This window comes from Mus caroli, chromosome 1 (genome assembly GCF_900094665.2).
Source record: "Mus caroli chromosome 1, CAROLI_EIJ_v1.1, whole genome shotgun sequence".
Classification (NCBI taxonomy): Eukaryota; Metazoa; Chordata; class Mammalia; order Rodentia; family Muridae; genus Mus; species Mus caroli.
In genome coordinates, this window is record NC_034570.1 from 181,071,655 (window position 1) to 181,094,062 (window position 22,408).

A 22,408-nucleotide genomic window follows, 5' to 3' on the forward strand; every position below is an offset into this window, starting at 1 on the left:
TGCTCTGGAAGTGTAAGCTGAATATACCCTTTCCTCCCCAGCTTGCTTTTGGTCATAGTGTTTCCTCACAGCAATGATGGCCTTAACTAGGACACAGGCCTGGGCAAGTGTGGTATGAACAATTCCCAGATAGTTTTCTTCACGTTTCCCCAACACTGTACACGAGAGCAGTCACCAATACCAGGAAATTAACTACCAACTTACATCAGATGTTGTACATTGTACATACATCCCATTTCTGCCCCGCTGGTGTCTGGGTCTGGCCTGGGAGCCCAGCAGGCATCACCAGGGCATTCGACCTCTATGTCTCTGTGGTCTCTGGACTGAGAGGACTCCACAAGTGCCATTTGATTATAGAATGAATGTCTTTTTTGTTGCTGTATTGTTGCTGTTTTTGTTTGATTGCTTGGTTCATTGGTTTTGTTTGTTTTTGTTTTTGTTTTTGTTTTTGTTTTTGTTTTATCAAGGCAGGGTTTCTCTGTATGGCAGCCCTGGCTGTCCTGCAACTCTCTCTGTAGACCACATTGGTCTTGAACTTGAAGTTCCGACTGCCTCTGCCTCTGAAGTGCTGGAAATAAAGGCGTGTGTCACCACGGCCTGGATTTTTTTTTTTTTTTTGTAGAATGTCGTTAGATTTGTGTTTGGCTGACGACTGCCCACTTTGGACACTTTTTTGGCTAGAACATCAGAGTTTATGTTGATCCATCCCAGATTCTCCAGGCAAGAGAATATGTGTCAGATTACCACTATGGTAACTGGTCACCTGGTTCAGGTGGTGTCCACCAAGCCTTTCCACTCCAAGGTCACCACCTTCCCTTGCTATATTAAGTGTCTCATGAGGAGACACTGACATTCTGACATTGTATTTCCTCCCACAGATGTTTGTTTCCATTGATGCCTCTTACCTAAAATAATCACCACTGTGCTTGTCAAGGGGTGGACCTGTGTTTCCACCATGTTCCTATACACAGCAAGATCCTTTCTGTCTCATTCACTCATTCATTCACCCACACACTCACCAATTCACATACAGTGATCTCTGGTGTCTACAGGAAACAGAGGTGTCCCAGAGAGAATACTGAAGTCCCTGGAGCCTCCAAACTCCTCATGTGAAATAGTCTGGCATTTGAATATAACCCACGTGCCCTACACTTCACAGCCTTTCTGTGGCACTTCTTGTAGAGAGACTCTCTTGTGCACTGTGTGGAAGCATCGTCTGTCAATAAAAAGCTGATGGCCAGTCAGGTGAGGCAGGATTAGAAGGTGGGACATCCAGCAGGAAGACAGGGACTCTGGGATAGAGCAGGAGGTGGAGAGATTTGCCCCAACTCTGAGGAAGTCGGCCATATGAATCTTGTGTCAGACATAGACTAGAATAAACAGATTATATAAGTTACAAGCTAGTTGCTGAACAAGCTAACACTTATGACCTAGGCGTATATTCATAAATAATTAAGTCTCAGAGTAATTGAACAAAGAGGTTAGGTTGAAAAGCTCGCAGTTACAACTTATGCCTAATGCAGCATAAATGCTGTGTAAATAGTTGGTGGATATGTTGTTTAAAGAATGAAGCCTGTTCAGTACAGATGGAATTCTGAAGTAGTTTAGGTGTGCGGCTGTGAGACCCACAGGTAGAGAGAGGCAGGTGCTGCTTACCTGTATCAGTGATGTGAATTGTTTTATCTGAACCGTTAGAATAATGTACTGGGGTGTTTGTTGTGGTCACTCAAACTGTCTGATCCCTTCCCGTATTTATAGAGGCTCCAGTCCATGCCTGGCTTCCCCTTTGCTTTAGGGCCATGGGCAGGGTCACAGTGTGGTAGGATTGGGTGGCAGGGCCCTTCTATTCCTGCCTGGAATGGAAAAGAAAAAAGAGAAAGGAGCTGAGGTCCCAATACCCCACCCAAAGACATGCCCCCAGTGACAAGAAGACCTCTCTCTAGGCCCCACCTCTTAAAGGTTCTACAACCTTCCATGGGCGCCACTCTAGGGAGCAAGGCTTTACCACATTATCCAAATGATGAATCAATTGACTAGTTTGTTCATATATAACCTAAAGAAAACCTGAAGTGGATGGGCCAGGGCTTGTGTAGTGGCTCTACACCATGTGTCCCCATTCCCAGGCTCCTACTACCCTCTGTACTGCCACACTTAGGATGTGGTGTGTCTTCTATTGTCAAGATTGTCATATGGTCATGGCACTGCCACAACTCCAGTCATCATATCCTCATTATAGACCAGAAAATGAAAATAGTGGGCAAAGCTGCATGTCGGCTGAGCCTCCTTGAAGTGCTCTCTCAGAAGCCCCTTGAAGTGCTCCCTTAGAAACCCCCTGAGCAGTGTCTGCTTCTATCTCAGTGATCTAGGAGCATCCTACCTGCAAGTTAGTCTGGGAAATGTAGTTTCTTGGCTGGGAACGCTGCTCCCTGACGTGAACAATGGGCATCTCTAATAAGGAGAGCGGATGGGTAGATGAGGGTGGTTATGAGATGGAGCGTGTCTAGGGTAGTATGGCCGGAGACTATCACAGCTGAAATAATGGAGCTTATGGATGAGACAGGTGCCCATAGAATTCACTTACCACAGGCCACTCCCCTTATTTTTTTTAAAGATTTATTTATTTATTACATGTATACTGTAGCTGTCTTCAGACACTCCAGAAGAGGGAGTCAGATCTCATTACGGGTGGTTGTGAGCCACCATATGGTTGCTGGGATTTGAACTTCGGACCTTCGGAAGAGCAGTCGGGTGCTCTTACCCACTGAGCCATCTCACCAGCCCAGCCACTCCCCTTATTAAAGTGCTATGCAATCCGGGAAGGGGCGGCTAATTGTGAAGGCGTGATTCCAGTTTCCAGTTTGGAGAAAAAGAAAATGAAACCTAAAGCCATCCAGTAACTCACCTGGGATCACCCATGGAGTCCTGATTTCACTATCTCAATATGCCAGGCTTCTGCTTGCCTGCAGACCTCATCTACCCAGCTTGGCCTGTTTCAAAGAGAGAAGCTCTCAGCGGTGCTCAAAACACTCTCATGACCTGCCCCGAGTCTCCTCAGGACAGTCTCAATAGCGCAGAGTGGCAATTTATAAACAAAGACCTTACTTAAGGATTCATTCTGAAAATAACTTAATCTATTTTATACCTTTAAAAAAATCACATGTCAAGTTAAAAGAAAATGAAAGGGGACATTTTCAGAGGTCGAGAGCCTTTTTATTGGAGACCCCAGATGCAGGGCAGGGCAGGGAACCCGAGGGTGGGGCAGCAAAACAGGCCCTTACTTGGGAGCCTCCGTCTGGGAGGCTCTGGGGAATGGAGGCCGACTTGAGGAGCGAGCTGCTTGTCCTTGTGGCCAGCAGCAGAACTCTGGTTGTCCTGTGGCTGGGATCATATCCTTACCAAAGGGCCATCATAAGAAAGGTCGGTGTATCCCCAGCCCACTACCACACACATGTATGTCCTGAGAGTGGAGAAAAGCCTGGAGTCTCAGGGATTAGACTGCTCTATCTATGGCCGGACAGCGGCTGTGACGGAGCGCCCCCATGGGGCAGCATCTGGGACTGCATGTAGAGGGACTGACAGATGTTTTCCAGTTGAGCCCAGACTTCAGCGCAGTGTCCAGTGTGACAAGCACAGCGATGAATGTGACCCAACACAAAACCACAGGCTTACTTAAGACCTTATGAGGGACTTTTGTCATCCTGTTTTGTGATTCAACTGTGTAGTTCTGAGCATAAACTGTAGATGACAACACCACATTGCAATATCAAAAGGTTGATCACGACTGGCAGGTGACCTGAGTCAAGGAGTGTATGTAAACCCCTGACTTCTGAGTCCTAACATAGTGCCATAACTGGTGTGGTGACATATGCCAGTAATGCCAGCACTTGGGACACTGAGGCAGTAGGATTGCTGTGAGTTCAAAGCCAGTCTAGACTGTGCAGGAAGTTTAAGGCCATATAGAACTTGGGCCCTATAGCCAGACGCTGTTTCAGAAAACAAAACGTATTTTACTGCGACTGTTTGTGGTAGATAATGATGTCATTATTAATGGCGTATTCCAATAAATACAGAAAGAGTGGGCTGGAGGGGGGAGGGCTGAACAGTCATTTCTGTTTCAAGATAAACTAGAGCCATCCTTGATATCTGGTGGTGCTTAGAATGTTAAACTATGAAATGGAAGGACTCGTGTGCTCCAGTGCTGTCTGAGCAGGTGCGGAGCTCTGAACCCTGCACCTTGCTTTGACAGACAGGTGAGAAGTGGGAACACAGCCAAGGGCCAGCAAAGTGGCTCAGTGAGGAAAGGCTCTTGCTGCCAAGTCTAGTGATCCAAGTTCAGTCTTTGGGACTCATATGGGGGGAAGAAAGGTGCAACTTTCGTAAGGTATCCTCCTGCCTTTACACACACACACACACACAGGTAATTTTTTTTTTCAAAGAAGAAAAACAAAACCCCAGCAGATCCATTGGAAGTGTCACATGGGAGTTTCCTGGACAACTGAAAATTTACTTTTTAAATTTATAGATTTGCTTTTTAAAGTGTTAAGCTTAGCCAGGCGTGGTGGTGCGAGCCTTTTATCCCAGCACTCTGGAGTCAGAAGCGGGGGGATCTCTATAAGCTCCAGGCCAGCCTGGTCTTCCAAGTAGGACCCTGTCTACACAGCAGCCATAGTACTCTCTAGCCGTCAAGCTCAGAGGAGGTGTTCCTACGTGTGTGGCTCCTTCCTGCCTCTTGTGCAGCATTTTTCTGGCGTCATCTCTAATGCCCCCGAGCCTACCTGACCTGGGTGCCATCTTGGTTTTCTGTTTTTATTTTGTTTTTATGATTTTCCTCACTCTCCAGTGTTTATGTTGCACTTTGCCGAAGGACTTCTCACCCAGACATTTGGTTTGGCTTGGTTTTGGGTTTTTGAGACAGGATTTCTCTGGCTGTCCTGTAACTCGCTACATAGGCCAGGCTGGCCTGGAACTCAGAGAGATCGCCTGCCTCTGACTCCCAAGTGCGGGGATTAAAAGTGTGTGCCACTATGCCTGCTGTCTTACCACTTCTAATCAGCTCTGGGGTTGAGACCAAACAGGAAAGCTCGAAGCCAGTCTCAGGGACAAAGGAAGCTGTCACCACATACTGGTGTTGCATTGTCCCTTTCAAAGCTACCATTCATTTTCTCAGCCATTCTGTGAGACAGAAATTTCTGTCTTTATTTATAAATCAGGGACCAAGGCTCAGAGAGTCTGGACAGCCTGTCTGAAGCCACACAGCAAAGGGCAGGCCCACCTCCTGGTTCTGATCCCAGTTCTTGTTCTGAATTTTTGCTCTTAAACAAAAACTTTGCAGAGGGAAAAGATCCTGTCAGTCTCATGAGTGAAGGGTTTCCTCATGATGCCACACACGGTTCCTGTCTGTGCTCAGCTCTGGTTGGAATCCCAGCTCAGTGGAGAGCCCCTCCCCTCATATGACAAGGGCACTCAAGCCAGGTCATGTGATTACCTTTGCCCACGAGCAGGCATTTCTCCATGTGACATCACACAACGGTTGAGGCTTGCCCAGGTGCTTCATGGCCTCCCGGGGCTGATGCGGAAGTTGGATTTCTCTGGGTGACATCACACTCCGGTTGCTGACTGCCCAGGTGCTTCATGGCCTCCCGGGGCTCACGCGGAAGTTGCATCATATCTGATGCTTGGCTTTTAAGTTGTTTGTCTTTGGTTAATATTAAGCTGGAACGGGGTCAGGGAAAGTTGTCAAGGCAACCGGACAGCAAATACACTTGCTATAACCCTCGGGTGAATCATTTCATAGGCCTGCAGAAGGCCAGGGCTGGGCCTCCATGTAGAAGAGACTGAGTCTGGTACAGTGACGCATCCCCCCCCCCCCCCCCCCCCCAAGCGCTGGCCACTTAACCTGCTTTAGTGCATGGCCTTCTCAGCTCTTAACCCAAGGAGAAGGAGGCAAGAGACCCATTCTCCAAGCCACAGGCCAGCTGGGCTTGTGACAGAGCACATTTCCCCCTGGCTCTGGACTGTCTCAAACCTTTGTGTGCACAGAATTCCCTAGAAGGTTCAAGAAGACAGAGCTTGGTGACCCCCACGGCACCTGACTTTACCATTTGGTAGGTCTGGGGTGGGGTCAGAGAGGTCACATGTCTAGTAATTTCTCAGGTGATGTAACCTATGAGCTCAACTTGTCGACTGCTGTCTGTGTGCCCTCCCTCACCATTCCTGATGACTGGCACTTGTGATGGGCGGAGGCAAGGCGAGGAGTAGCCTCTGGTGAGGTTCTAATCTATTGAGGGTCTTCGGCTCTAGAACTCTCCTTTTCAGCCAGTTCATTGAGTGTGAACTTGGGCAATCACCAACCTTCCCTCTGAGTTGTACCATCACATGAATAGAGATGAAAGCTTCTGACACCAGCTGCTCAGTACTTGAAAGACTAACCCTCTCTCTGCCTAGCCCCCTCCAGCAACCCCCTCCAACAACCCCCTCCACGCAAGCAGACATACACACTACATGTGCGCATACACATGTAGAATCATTAGCTATGAAGCCAGAGAAACTCACTGGTTGCAACCCAAGTGTGACGAAGATTTGTGTCACTGAACATGGAGAAGGAGGGCAGAGCCGTCCTGCAGGATGGGAGGATTCCATCTGAGGAGAGGAGGGGCGTAAAGGCCGCAGTGTGCCTGCAGAGTGGAGGGCGGAGATTGTCACCTGCCAGAGGTCTAAGGATGAATGCTAAATGACTGAGAGGTGGGGAGGGCTGAGAGAGGGTGGGGGAGTGTGTGTAGGGTGGGTGGTGAGAGGATATCCAGAAGGTGGCTACAGTGGTCATGGCAGGAGGTCCAGAGTGGTGGCTGTGGGAAAGCATAGGAAAGGTGTGAGCTGCCACCCGCTGTCCCTCCTACACTGGCGGTAGCCCAGGCATTAAGAATGGCTTGAAATGTGGACTGAGGTTGATATTTTAGGGAAGAGAAGGTATTTGGTGAGTGTGTACAGTGAGGAGCTTGGATAGGCCCCTGATTAATTAGAGAAGCCTCGGACATCTGTGGAAGCTGTGGAACATCCCACAGTGTATATCGTATTGGACCACTACATTGTATAATAAATGTGCACAATTGTTACTTACCAATTAATAGTGATAAAAGATGTCCAAGCTATTGCCTTCCCAGAGCTCTTAGAATGCATGGTGAGATGTTTACTGTTACAGTTTATATGTATGTGTCTTAGCCAGGGTTTCTATTCCTGCACAAACATCATGACCAAGAAGCAAGTTGGGGAGGAAAGGGTTTATTCAGCTTACAATTCCATATCACCAAGGAAGTCAGGACTGGAACTCAAGCAGGTCAGGAAGCAGGAGCTGATGCAGAGGCCATGGAGGGATGTTCCTTACTGGCTTGCTTGAGTTCCAGTCTTGACTTCCTTGGTGATGAACAGCTGTATGGAAGTGTAAGCTAAATAAACCCTTTCCTCCCCAACTTGCTTCTTGGTCATGATGTTTGTGCAGGAATAGAAACCCTGACTAAGACAGTATGTCTTTCTGCACAAGTGTAGTACACTGTGTCTGTGCCTGCTGCTTATGGAATTCAGAAAAGGATCTTGAATCCCCTTGAGCTGGAGTTATGCATGGTTGTAGACCTCCATGGGGTTGCTGGCAATGGAACACAGGTCCTCTGCAAGAGCAGCAGGTGCTCTTAGCTGCTGAGTTTCTTTTCAGCCCTAAGATGATTTGTTTTAAACATCAACTTGACCCAACCTAGAATCACCTAGGAAGAGAGTCCTGAGTGAGGAATTTTCTAGATCAGGTTGGCCTGTGGGACATCTGTGGGAGATTGTCTTGACTGTTAGGTGAGGTGGGAAGATCTGCCCAAGTGTGGGAGACACCATTTCTCAGGCTGGACCCTGCACTGTGTGACAGAACTGTCCAAGAGTGGGCTGGAGCGATGGCTCAGCAGTTAGGAGTATTGTCTGCACTTGCAGAGGACGTGGGAACCAGGCTTGAGTGAGTACAGAAAAATACACACAGGCAAAACCCTCATCGTAATAAAATAATAAGTTAGAAGAGGGACGGCAAACAAGCGTGTTCTCCGTGCTCTGCACTGTGGGTGTCGGTTTCTGCCCTGACTTCCCAGAAATGGCGGACTGTCACCTGGATTGTAATCCAGATAAACACTCCCCTGACTTGCTTCTGGGCATGGTGTCGCAGCCTGGGATGAAGACAAGGGAAGACTGAGGGTGAAGATTTAGGACCAGAAAGCATCAGGCAGAGAAGGCCACGGCCAGGGCGGCCCTAGCTGTCACCGGGTAAGCCTGTAGCCCTTGAGAATGGCACTGCACTCAGTTCAGGCTTGTTGGGGAGTGGAGAGTTCAGACTCACTACACAGAACCCTGCCTCCTCCCAGATTGCACAGCAGCTCTGCACTGTGTCCCTGGCTCCCTGACAGGACTTTCCCACGAGTGTCCTGCTCTGGAGCTTCTGAGCACAGGCTCCAGCAGTCCTGCCCTTTCCTGTCCACTCTCCATAGATCCAGGATAGGATCCACACAGGGGAACCCACTGGGTCCTTGGGTCCCCTGGATGGGATTCTTTAGATCACATTCTTGTAAGAAATCCTCCCTAGTGAACTTTGGGTAAGATGTGACCGGCAGACTTGTGACTCCCCATCCTTTTGAGTTTAGATAAACTCTGGCTGTTTACCTAGCCAGCTTGCTCCAAGCCCGTGAGATACCCGGAATTCTGGGTAATGGAACAGGAAAAGATTGCTGTGATCCAGACCTGCCCAAGCCCACCTGTCCAGAGGCTCCCTGTTACCCAGTGTTTTCTAGTTCCCATGGTGACCAAAAGCACAGAGCAGGGTTGTTATTGTTCCTGGAAGAAAAGGGAAGGGCCGAGTTTGAAACTGACATCCATCTGCCAGTGGGCAGCTGAGTCACCCTGCCATGGCCTGGCGCATCTATAGAGTCACTTCCCCATGGTCTAAGGCTCCCACTGGCTTCTCCTCCTCAGCAAGAGCTAGTCCTCTGCCCATGTCAGTAAACAAGCACCTGAGACCAGTCCTTGTGTGCTGAGCAGAGCCCTCAGCCCTAGGCATGGCTAGCAGAGTGGGGAAGGACATTACTGACAGACCAACACTCTGCTTCCAGGGCGTAGGAGCTGGTGGGCAGGTACAGACTCTGTCCTTGTATCACAGGGTCACAGATGGTTTCTAGGGCCTCCTTCACTCTGCCTATCTGACCTTGGCCACCGTTCTGCCTCAGCAGAAGAAACAGAATTACCTCGTCACTTTCTGGTATCTGGTCTGCACCAGAAGACCAGGGGCCACCTCCAGATAACACTGATACATGGACTTGGGATTAAGTTTTCCAACACATTTTCCTCTGGGATGGCGGGACATTCAGACCACGGCCATCTCCTTCTGTCACTGCATGGAATGAAGAGCCTTCACTTCACAGACATGGAAGAGAATAGAACAAAAGATTCCACAGATCAACTCAGGGTGGTGTCAACAAGAGACAGCAATGAGGCGGAACACCCGGGGTGCTGCTAACTCTAGCTCTCAGGCTGTGCTGGCCACTGTCTTTCCCTACCAGAGGAAAGTTCTGACGGGCAGACACAGTCACTGCACTAGTGGGTGCTCACCGTGACAGATCGAGACAACTGTGTGGTATGCACTCCGGGTTTCAGTCTTCCAGGACATCTAACCAACCTGGGTTTTCTGGGCCATGGGGACCCAGGCCATTTTCTATGCTGACCCCTGCCTACGCTGTTGTCCCCTACAGAGCTGGTCTGAAGCAGAGTCCTCTTCCCCGTGCATGAAGACCAAGAAGGGTGCTCATAGAACCGGTTCAGTAGGTGAGGTGTTTATCTGTCAACGCTACAAAGAACAGGGCCCAGAAGGCTTTTCGGGGAGCCACAATCAGTTCCTTGGTCTCTGCTGTGTGCGTGTGTGTACTTGTGTGTGTTGTATATGTGTCGTATGTATATACACATAGACATGCTACATGGATACATTATCAGATTTTAGTTTTATGTGTATATGTACAATATATGTGCAGTGCCCAAGAAAGCCAGAAGAGGGTGTTTGTGAGCTGCCATTTAGGTTTTGAGACTCAAACCTGAATTCTCTTAACCACCCTCCTGAGCCCCAGGTAGCGCATTCTCATCCTAGCATTTAGCATCAAATGTCTCATAGCTGTGGGTGGGGCTTAATTAGCCCTCTAAGTCTCACAGGTGAGCGGACTAGGTCCCAGAGTCAGTGCAGCAAGAGAGTTTTGACAATTAGCTGACAACCTAAGCATCCAATGAGGAAATCTATCCTGCCTGCCTCTCTTTCCTTCCTGAGTCCCACCAGGCTGCCCATAGCTAAACCCAAAGAAGGCTAGTGTGCCAGAGCCAAGGCCCGAAGGGAGAGCATCTGTCACACACGTGGTACTCAGGTTGCCACCCAGAGTCTTGGTTAGTGACACTTAAAAATCTGCATCCCAGCTGGGCCTGGTGGTGAATGCCGAGGCAGGTGGATCTCTCTGAGTTCAGGGGTAGCCTGGTCTACATAGTGAATTTCAGTACACCTACAGCTATGTAGAGAGACCCTGTCTCAAAATAACCTCCTGTGCCTCAGGCATGTGGGTGACACTGACTGGGAGAGCCTCAGGCATGTGGGTGACACTGACTGGGAGAGCCTCAGGCATGTGGGTGACACTGGCTGGGAGAGCCTCAGGCATGTGGGTGACACTGGCTGGGAGAGCCTCAGGCATGTGGGTGACACTGGCTGGGAGAAACCCAGAGCTTTCCATGTCCCCAGGCCAGCATGATGCTGTGCCCTCTAGACACGCTCCTTTGACAACGCTGACAGTCAACCTCACCAGCTGCCCTGGTCTGTCAGGACGTGGGATACGGGTCAGAGCACAGTGACAGAGGGGCCTATGTGGGTGAGAGGAACAAAGAGGCCTGTGGTCACGACGCCCACATACAGTCGCCTGGACTCCTCAGGGACAAAGGGCAGAGTTCTAATTTGGGCTCGCAGTGGGAGCAGGAGAGACCATGTTCTTGTTTTCTACACACTTGTGGTGGGCTTGCTCAGCCCTTGCATTCGGCCTGTTCTGGGTTCCCATGAAACTGTCTCTAACCTCATGTTCACAGCCCACACAGCTGACCCCTGAGGCCATCATGGCTTGGTCACATGCACACTCCTGAACAGTGTGGCCAGGATCCTGACACCATGGCTGGGCCCTACTATGTGCCTGGTTAAGAATCTTAGATGGTCTCCTTCATCAGGTGGCCCGTCCACCATGCTCCCTGACAGCCGGGCTGGTCCCCAGTGGGGATGGAAGTCTATGGTGCTCTCTGACAGCAGGCTGGTCCCTGTCCACCGTGCTCCCTGACAGCCAGGCTCAGTTCTCAGAGCAGACTGTCCCTGAAAGGAAGCTAATTTCTTCAGATGATTCCAAAGAGACAAGGGGACAATAAACCAGACTTTGTGAGCAGGAGAAAAGTCACTTTAGTCCTCTTGATTCCTTGCGAGACAGCCCCACCCCTGCCTTGGGGCTCCTCCGGGCTCCTTGCCTCTGCTAGGTGTTTACCTGGGTGGGAGTTGCTAGGGTGGACTGCACGGAGCCCTTTGAACTTCCTTCTTCATGCTCCTTGGCCTTTTGTCTGCCGATCTCCTGTCAGTGGCTGTGATTGGGGCAGAGTGTAGAGCACCTTGGTGAAGGTGGCTCCTGGACCTTGCTCTCTCCTCCACTCAAACCTCCCTGACATCCCAGGCTCGGGGACTTGTCTCACCGGCTCACTTTATCAAAGTAAGAGAAAGAAAAGACAGTCTAGGCCAGCCAGTGCTGGCTGCTGCACCCTGCTGCACGACGGTGATCTGGTCAAAGACAGATCTTTTTGTTTTTGTTTTGTTTTGTTTTGTTTTGTTTTGTTTTGTTTTGTTTTGTTTGTTTGTTTGTTTGTTTTGTCAAAGCCAGATCTTGTCAGCCTTGGTTCTGCAGAGCTGTGCGCACTGTTGGTGCTCTATGCTCTGCCTAGGTTCCTGAAACATCGACTCCCTCCCACCTCTCGTACCACCTGTAGAAAAGAACCAACCTCCAAAAATTGTCCTCTGGTCTCCACATGCACACCATGGCATGTGTGCCCAAGTTGACTGTCTGTGGACATAAAGTAAAAAATATATATATATGGAATGTATAAAGTAAATATATATATATATATATATATATATATATGCACGAGGGGATTGAATTACACTTCAGCTGACATTAAGTTTTTCAATGTGGAGAGAGAAATGAGGAGAAGGCTGATCAGCCCCTCCCCTTTTTAATCTTACGCTTGTGTGAGTGTGTGAGTGCATTATTGTGGGGAGTGGGGGGGGGCGGCACCAGTCCTCGGCAGCACATCCCTCATGGCTGCCAGGACATTGCCCAGTGCTTCCCACTTCCTCCTAAAGAATTAGAGTGCATGCCTCTCCTTGGATACCTTGAGCAGCTGCCAGGCATGTGGTAGGATGTGAAGCCACACCACCCAGTCACGTCCCTCATGAATCAGTCAGTGTTGGTGAGGCATCCTGCTGTGTCGGCTTGCTGGTGTCCTTCATCACCTGTGGCCTCATTGAGGACCACAGCCATGGGACAACAACCTGCACATTTTAAAAATACCATATGTGTATTCATGCTTTGCGAGCTTGTATGTATGTGTACCATGTATGTACCAGGTACCCTGGGAATTCAGAAGAAAGCATCAGATCTCCCTGGAACTGGAAGCACTGATCGTGTGAGCCACCATATGGGTCCTGGGAACCAGCCAAGGTCCTCTGCAAAAGCCACATATGCAAAAGCTGTGGAGCCATCTCTCCAGCTCCATCTTTAATTCTTTTGGCACTGAAAATCTTTACTCCAAGAAAACCTCACCTAAGCTTCCATCAAAACCAAAGGGAAATCAGCAATCGCAGGTAAGATTGCTTAGCTAACCAATAAAAATACAAAAGGAAGAAGAAAAATAGGACATGCACACACACAAGCATAAAAAAAAGGAAAAAAATAGGTTTCTGCCAAGTTACCGCACTATACCGTTCCCACCCCCGGAGCAGAGCCAGCTTAAAGCTTGTTTATATAATAATGTACATAACTCACTTTATGTCCCTTCTTCAGGAGATGTTCTCCCTGCCAAGGTATATGACTCCATGATAATTATAAACAACAACAGTCTGGAAAGTGAGGGTGTGTCTAATGTCCTTAGCAAAATGGTAACCACTGTGACCTTTAGGACAGTCCTTAAGTCTGTAGGAAAGAACTCTGAAGAAAACATGAATGGGATATAGTTAGATATGATTTCTCAATTATGCAGAATATAAGGATGCAATATGAATTATATAAGGGACTTCACAAACCTAAAATAACAGAGGCAGCTGCACTATGAGCCAGCTTGTCAGATAGATATTAAGGAGATAAAGAAATTTGGGGAGTGGTGATAGCATAGTAAGATCCCACTCAGCTAAGTTTATTGTTTGTGCTTACAAAGGCAGGCAGATTCCTGAGTTCAAGGTCAGCCTGGGACAGAACTAGTTTAGGCGCAGTGGGGTAGGAATGGTGGTCTCAGAGTTGGGTCTCACTCAGCTAGCTTATTGTCTATACTCACAAAGGCAGGCAGATCCCTGAATTCATTGCTATGTTTAAAAAAAAAATAATGTACTTGCTGTCTTTCTAAGAATCAAGGGGATACGGACATAAAGTGTTGATTCATGGGATAATCAAGAGGGAAACTGGGGTGGAATTGATTGATAAATAAAAGACTGGGCTTTGGTCTGCAAGAGATAGCTACCCAGAGAGATCTGCTTGGAGAGCCAACACAGCTTTTTTAGAATTCTTTTCTAGCAAGAACAGAGCTATCTGGAGATCTCTGGAGAGCTGTCTCAAGCAAAAACATGAGGCTGTCAGCTTGCACCCCCACCTCACTGAACTCGGGTCCTCTTGCTTAACCTCTGAACCACCTCTCCAGGTTTCAACGAAGTTGCCCAGGTAAATTTGTACTTGGTAATCCTCCTGCCTCAGGATCCAGAGTAGCCAGGATTACAGGCCTGTACCACCAAGATTATCTTAATTTGGTCACATGCAATGCTACCTAGAATTAGGGAGAGCCCATGGTTAAGGCCAAATACGAATCCCTTTACCCCTTCTTCACCACAGTCATCATTTTCTTGTCCCTGAGGAGACTTCCTGTGGTTGCTTTCCTTTCTCCTTTCCGCCTCAGCTGTCTCCTTTTGGATGGCAACATCCAGTTTATCTTGATTTTGTTGAATGGATCCTGGTAGCCCAGGGGACCAATGCTAGGTGGGTGATCAGTCAAAGCCACATCTCCCTGCCTTTACTCTCTCTCTCTCCAGAAAAGCACTGAGGGCTAAGTGGCTTCCTGATACGTGATTCCTGGTGGGATCCAGCATGAGGTCACTTACAAAGGACAGAGGGAGATCCTCAGGAGAGGGCATTGCTGACTTTAATCATGTTTGGGTTCCTTCCTGTGTGGGGTGTCCCCAAGGTCACCTTCTTACAGGATGCAGATGGTCCTCTTGGGCCCATGCATGTCCCAGGCTTAACTCACGGCTGCTTATGTTTCATGCCGTGGCCCTGGCCCAGCATCTTTCAACACAAGCCCATAACCGCTGTCACAGCAGTCATGACATGGGTGCCCTACCAAATGGAGTGGCTGTGAGTCTCCAGATGCCTGGCCTCCACCCAATGTTATTGATTAAGATGTATAGTAGGACACCCAATAGACCAGACCAAGAGCCATACAACTGAATAGAAACCAAGCAAGCAGAGAGCCCCACACAGACCGGATTGCCTCACTGCCAGCGTGTCAGAGCAGCTCTCCAGAGAGGATGCCTCTGAGCTGTCGTGATAAACATTCCGTTGCTTTACCCTGGCCTGATTTAAGCAGTTGCCTTGCTGTTATTGTCTCCTGTTCCTGCTCGAGCTGTGTTACAAAGCCCCACTAGTAAGTGGGACATCCTCTATTTGAGCAGGATGCTGCCTGCTTGATGCAGCATTATTAAAGCCAATTAGGTCTGTGTGCTGGTTTGTATATGCTTGGTCCCAGGAAAGGCACTATTAGGAGGTATGGCCTTGTTGGAGTAGGTGTGGCCTTGTTGGAGTAGGTGTGGCCTTGTTGGAGTAGGTGTGGCCTTGTTGGAGTAGGTGTGGCCTTGTTGGAGTAGGTGTGGCCTTGTNGGTGTGGCCTTGTTGGAGTAGGTGTGGCCTTGTTGGAGTAGGTGTGGCCTTGTTGGAGTAGGTGTGGCCTTGTTGGAGTAGGTGTGGCCTTGTTGGAGGAAATATGTCATTAGTGGGGGCCCTCCTCCTAGCTGCCTGGAAGCCAATTTCTCCTGTCTGCCTTCGGAACAAGATATAGAACTCTCAGCTCCTCCGGTGCCATGCCTGCCCACGCTTCCTGCCATGATGATGAAGAACCGAACCTCAGAACCAGTAAGCCAGCCCCAATTAAGTGTTGTTCTTTATAAGAGTTGCCTTGGTCATGGTGTCTGTTTACGGCAATACAATCCTTAACTAAGACAGTCTGTCAAGTACATTTGTTGAAATTTCGGTTTTTTTAGCCAGTGCCCTGATTGGTGAACTGACCCAAATGAGAAAGGTGAGGACGTAGGTGACATCATCAGATGACGTCATCACAAACTTATCTGATCCCGTGCTTCCTAAACCTGTGTTGCTTTCTGAAAAATGCACATTCATGTACCCGTGCGTCTGGGGCAGTGGTTCTCACCTTTCCTAACCCTGAAGCCCTCTATTCCAGCTCCTCAGGTTGTGGGGACTCCCAAGCATAAAGTCATTTTGTTGCTACTTCATAGCTGTAACTTTGCTACTGTTATAAGTGGTAATGTAGACATCTGTTATGCAGGATATCTGATATGTGACCTCTGTGGAAGGGCCATTCAACCCAAAGGAGTCATGATCCTCAGGTTGAGAACCGCTGTCCTAGTGTGACTAGACAGTCGATTCCGACAGGTGTGTACTATAGGCAAACAGGACAAAATGAGAACTGGCATGGGTTTCTAAATCACCACAGTTGTGTTTTGTTATTGTTGTCTCCTTTTGCCACTAAGGCCAGAGTGTTTCTGGGACGGTTGGCTGCTTAATCAACCAGGCCCTGGAAGGAGGAAGGACCAGAAGAGAGCCCTGACTCAGCCTGGAATTGATCACGCTTGTATTGAATAAGGCCACTGAGGTGTTGAGATTGCATGCTGTTACTACAGCATAATCCACTCAGCCCTGATTAATAGCCCTGAACGAGCCCAGATCTCCAGAATTCCCTTGTGGTCTAAGCTGAGGTGTTTTCCTCAATGCCATTCCTGCCCATGCTTTAGATGGCGTGCCGGGTTTGAGAAGTCTTCTACCTTTCACGTGGATCTGAGGACCAGTTCTGAGCTGCCTCATACAGGAGACTGCAGTGAGCTGAATGGGTACCCTTCAGAAAGGCCTGGACTGTTACATTACTGGGGGGTTGAAGGGGTCTTTGTAAATGTAGTTAACTTAAGGCCGTGAAGCAGAAGATCAGCCTGAATTAGCAATGTGGGCCTTAGTGGCCCAGTGGCAGGTGTACTTTTAAGTGTGAAGCAGGGAGGCCAGGGTTTAACTTAATGGTGGAACAGTTAGTTGTTAAGTTTGTTTTTTAAGCTCCAACATTACTTAATAAACAAGGTACTGAAAATGAAGATAGCTAATGGGGTTAAGATAAGAGTGGTATGGCTCGTGTAGGAAGACGACTAAGGAAGATAGTGGAGCCAGCACCGTGTGTATGGAGGAAAAAAGGAGGGACCGCGGAGCCAAGCCTCTTATCCCTGACAGTGATGTGTTGGGTGTTTCTGAAGTCACCTGAGCACCCCACGCTCTACCGCCCTCCAGTGGCCAGATGTCTAGGATGACCCAGGCAACACCAGGAGCATGGGCAAGCCGCTCTCTAGGAAGGTAAAGCGTCCCATGGGGCACCACAGAGCTTCACAATAGCGCCCCCTGGTGTTCAGAGATGGACAGAAAGCAACAGGGGTGAAAAGAGGGGCTTTTTACCTGGAACTGGGGAGGCTCTCATTCTGAGGACGTGCAGCAGAACAAGGGCAAACTGTCAGGACAGAGTGTGGCGTGTGTAGCAGCAGCCAGTGGGAAGCCCTCTGGGGTCAAGCAGTGGTGTTAAATCCTGGACGGTGTTGCTGCCTGTCCTCCTGGAGCAAAGCCTTCACTGCGTGGGACCTGGACCGGAGCAAGCAGGACTGGTGGTAGGGAAAGCAGGTCTGGCCTGAGCTGTCGCAGTGGGACCGGAGCAAGCAGGACTGGTGGTAGGGAAAGCAGGTCTGGCCGGAGCTGTCGCAGTGGGAAGGGGAGGAGACACCCACTCTATGGTTTGTTTTTTCCTCCTTTTCTCATAACTATCAGCGTGGAATGCTGGGACCGTGAGACTGTGCCCTGGTCCCAGGCTGCCCCTTGCGAACCACGTGGGAAGAAGCTACTGACCTGCCCAAGTATTACTACCCCAAATCTTGATGGTCATTGGCAGAGATCTGGGACGACCTGGACAGTGTCACACTGAGTTTACAGCATCCTGTGAGAGACCTGAGGAATGCAGCAAGCTAGGGATTTGCCCTGAGATGCCCTATGCCATCCACTCACCCAACCACAGTGCTCTCTCTCCCCGGCACCTGCAGGAGGTGCCAACGTACCAGCCAGGATGGAGGTCGGGGGTAAAGGATGATGGACTGGCTGGGAAGACCGTCCTTCCCACTGACAGTTAACAATCCCAGAAAGCACGTGTGTTAGCAGAAATAGGAGGCAGACCATGATGGGTCTCACTTACGGGCACTGTGCAGCCAGGAGACCCTTTGACTTCAGGGGTGGGGGTAGTGTTTGCAATTCCACCTTGCTGTCTGAGGTATGGAGTCCTTGATGCTCTAGGATACTGTCATGGTAGGAAGACCTACGGGTGAGACAGGAGGCAGCTCGCAGCAGAACGACATGTCCCCTTTTTTGTTCAGTCTAGGACCTGAACCCATGGAAGGTGCCACCCAAATTCAGGATCTCTTCAGTCCACTCTTAACTCAGGGGATACCTCCATAGACACACCCAAAGGGTCATCTCCTAGGTGATTCTAAATCTAGCAAAGCTGACAATACAAACTCACCTTGGTCACCTTGATACCGAACACTTCTTTACATCTGAGCAGCCTCTTGCTAGTTTGCACGCTGGGCCTTAAACTGCATCCATCATCATAATTACCAAGGACTAGCCAGGCATGGTGGTGCATGTCTTTTATCCCAGAGCCCTGGAAGCAGAGGCAGGCAGATCTTCAAGTTCAAGGCTAGCCTGGTCTACAGAGTGAGTTCCAGGGCATCCAGGGCTACATGGAAAAACCTTGTCTTGAAAAGCAAAACCAAATAATAACAACAAAAACCTGCTAAGGACTAATACTATTCTGTATGGTAATGCTGTTATCAGTACCTTTTGTTGTTGGGATAAAAAGCATGACCACAAGGGCAACTTACAGAAGGAAGGGTTGTTTAAGCATATGATCCTGGAGGGCTGGAATCCGTCCCAGCAGGGAGCAGCAGAAGCAGCAGACATAGCAGCAGGATCGGGAAGTGGGGAAATCGCATCTTCAACAGTAACTACAGAGCAAGAAGAGCACACTGCGAGTGAGGTTAGAAACTCCCAGCGCCCACTCTCTCTCACTAATGGACCTCCTCCAGAAAGCCTACAGGTTCCAGAGCCTCCCCAAACAGTCGAGCATCTAAATCCCTGAGCCTGTGGAGGGCATTTCTCCCTCAGACCACCACATTCCACATACATACCACATACCACACACACACTACATGTATTCACACAAACAAATCCGCATATACTTACACACACCATACACAAGACACTACACACACACTAATACATGCATGCATGCACATGCACACACAAAGGCACACACACATACATGACCACAGTAACAGTTACAATAAGGAACATACTGGGTAGTTCATTTATTATAACTCTTCCTTAGGAATAAAGCACCCCAGGCCAGAATGCTAGAATGTGTGACGTCCTCATTGGTCATTATGTGGAACCAGATATCCACAGACTCTCAGGGATGGTGTGGTAAATCCTGGGGCTCTGAGCAAAGGGTCTTTTCTTATTTGGTTGAGACTCATTTAGCCTTTAAGACACCTTCAGGGGCCAGGGAGCAGAAGAAGGGAGGCTGCTGACTCTGTGCTGACTGCCATCCTAGGAACCTAGAGTCGTAGTATCCCAGGCATCAGGTAAGATCAAAACCAGACTTGGGCAGTGTCCAGCAGTATGACAGGCCAGGGGCAGGCAGGCGATACTATGTATGTACAGGAAACATCTTGGCAAGCGGGAACAGTGTCTGTGGTGGTGCAGGTCTGTAATCCCAGCACTCCGTAACCAGAGGTCAGCTAGAGCTACATAGTAGCTTTGAAACCAGCCTGGCTACATAGTGAGAGACAGCAAAAAAACAGAAAACTAGAGGCTGGGGAGCTGGCTTGTTGGCAAGAAACCATATTGCACTTGAAGAGGACTATAGATCGATTCCCAGCACCCATGTCAGGTGGCTCACAGCCAACTGTAACCAGTTTTCTGGGGTGTCTGATGCTCCTGGCTTCTGCAATCACCTGCACACATGTGCACATACACACAAACACTCACACATAATTAAAGAAATAATAAATCAGCCGGGTATAGTGGCCCATGTTTTTAATCCTAGCACTCAGGAGGCAGAGGTAGGCAGATCTCTGTGAGTTTGAGGCCAGCCTGGTCTACATAGTTCCAGGACAGAACAGTCTAATGATCTTCCTCTTCCTCTTCCTCTTCCTCTTCCTCTTCTCCTTCCCCTTCCTCCTCCTCCCCTCCCCCTTCTCTCCTCCTCCTCCTCTTCTTCTTCTCCTCCTCCTCTTCCTCCTCCTCCTCCTTTTTCTTCTTCATCCTTTTTTATAAAGGCCAACACTAAAGAAATTAATAAATAAAAAGTGTCTGCTAGGGGCAGTTCTTCCTTTTTATAGTTCTTAAATGACCAAGATTTTTACATTACAAAAAGCTTTCTGCTTATAATTAGACCAAATGATGATGTTATTCCACCACAGGGTAGCCAGGTTTGGCCCTACACCCAGCAGCTGCTGCTACTGTGGGGGCCTTTGGCCTCGTGAGACCAGAGCCCCTTTCCCCGTGCTAATCTCACAAGATTGCATCCAGCCCTCTCAGCTCAGGCCTGTTTCTGGCAACCACATCTGCCCTCCCCTGTCCTTCCAGGGTTTTCCAGAAATTCTTTGCCACTGTTCCTTGGCAGGAGACTACGGCATCACATGGCCAGTGACTGGTGCCTTCTGACTCACGGAATGGAAAGAAACCACACAGAGAAGCACACAGGGCCTCTGTTGCCAGCCAGGGTGACCACATGGAACGGGAGGTGATTCATCTGAGCCTGCCTGGCATTGGCACTCAAATACACTTGCCTGGAGATGGGCAGCCCAGCCCTTAAGTGATGCATGGGGTATCCCCCTCCCAGGGCAGACCAGCCCCTCCTAGGAGGAATAAGTGGCTCTCTGCCTCTGTCCCAAGTGGCTGACAGGTGACCAAGGAGGTTGTAGGACAGCTGGGGACAGAGGTAATTAGATCAAGAATCAGGGTTGGGGATTTTGGAGAAGAGGTAGACAGGTGGAAACTGAATGTGGCTAGGGTCCTTTGCTCCAAATTCTTCATCACCCCTGGTGTCTCCAACACAGAGGAGACACAGCTCACCATTCCAGAAGGAATATAATCAGTTGCTCACATAGTCCTTTTCAAGGCCAAGTGCAGAGGGGGCAGGGCACCAAGGGCAAGCGCAACTCTACGTCATTCCCCACTGGACACCATGTGACAGTCCCATTTTATATATGAGGAAATTTTAACCAGAAATATAAAGCAGGTTGCCGCAGGTGACTGCCACCAGTGACAACTCTAACCCACATTGTGCGGTCCAGCTCTGCTGTGAGCTGCTGATGGATACCACATCCCATGCAAGCTCCACATTTCCCTTCACATACATGGTCTGACGTCATCCTCAGAGCAGCACTGTAGGGAGGATGTTAGTGTTCACACATAATGAGATCAGAAAGAACAGCAAGGCACAGGGTGTGTGATGGACAGGGTATGTGATAGACAGGGTGTGTGATGGACAGGGTGTGTGATGGTTTGTATATTCTTGGGCCAGGGAGTGGCACCATTTGGAGGTGTGGCCTTGTTGGAATAGGTGTGACCTGGTTGGAGTAGGTGTGTCACTGTGGGTATGGGCTTAAGACTCTCACCCTAGGTGCCTGGAAGTCAGTCTTCCACTAGCAGCCTTTGGATGAAGATGTAGAACTCTCAGCTCTCCTGCCTGGATACTGCCCTGCTCCCACCTTGATGATGATGGACTGAACCCCTGAACCTGTAAGCCAGTCCCAATTAAATGTTGGTTTTTTTTATAAGACTTGCCTTGGTCATAGTGTCTGTTCATAGCAATAAAACCCTAACTAAGACAGTGTGGTAGCTAGTGTTTCGATTGTGAGCCTAGCCTTTAAAGGCTGAGCTATCTCTCAGCCCCTAAGTGTTCAGGTTGTGAGCCTAGCCTTTAACTGCTAAGCTATCTCTGATACCTGTGATACTTTTTAATTGTCAAAATGATACAAGGTAGACTAGACTGGCAACAGTCTCAGGGAAAGATTCTTTAGATCAGGTTGGCCTTGGTGGGGGTGGGACTGTCTTGATTACCTTAATGGAGGTGGAAAGACCCACCTACTGTGGCAACACTAGGCAGGGCCCTGGACCATGTAAGAATGGAGGAAGGTAGCTGAGCAGTAAATATGTATGGATTCCTTTTCTTCACGGCTGTGGCTGGCTGCTTCGGCTTCCTGCCTTGGCCTCGTCACTGTCATGGTCTGTAACCTGGAGTTGTAAACTAAAACAAGCTCTCCCGGGAGTTGTTTGTCAGCGTACTTAACCCCAGCAACAGAAATGCAACACGTACAGAGAGCTTGAATGCTCTGGAGTTACAGAGCGAGAGCTGTGGGACCTTCCTAAGCTGGAGCATCGCGGTTTGGGATGTTTCCTGCTGCCTATGGGGAAACCTGGCATGCGCTGAGCTGTAGGGAAGAGCTCTGACAAGGTTAAGGGGATTCAGAAAAGGTCAGCCAAGCCACATGCACAGGGAGATGGGTGAGCTAGAGGGGCAGATGAGGCCCAGACTTCTCCGTGAAGTCATGGAGGCGGTGCAAGCTTGCTTCAGAGAGCTGTGGATACCCTCCCTCCTCCCTCCTCCCTCTTTCCCAGGGCTCCGGGCACGTCCCGGGCCAGCCTCCGCGCCGCCAACTTCGCCGCCTGCTTGTGGACGTTGTACATCGTGGTGCGNA

At 49.2% G+C, this 22,408-nt stretch overlaps 1 long non-coding RNA gene across 1 annotated transcript; it reads right to left on the reverse strand.

The window, feature by feature from the left end:
• Nucleotides 1–633: 633 nt before the first annotated feature.
• LOC115031728 lies at nucleotides 634–5,616 on the reverse strand. Its single transcript, XR_003837377.1, has 4 exons — nucleotides 5,486–5,616; nucleotides 2,903–2,987; nucleotides 1,657–1,853; nucleotides 634–1,370 (listed from the first exon to the last, which is right to left on the reverse strand). It is a non-coding gene; the product is annotated as an uncharacterized LOC115031728 (long non-coding RNA).
• Nucleotides 5,617–22,408: the final 16,792 nt, after the last annotated feature.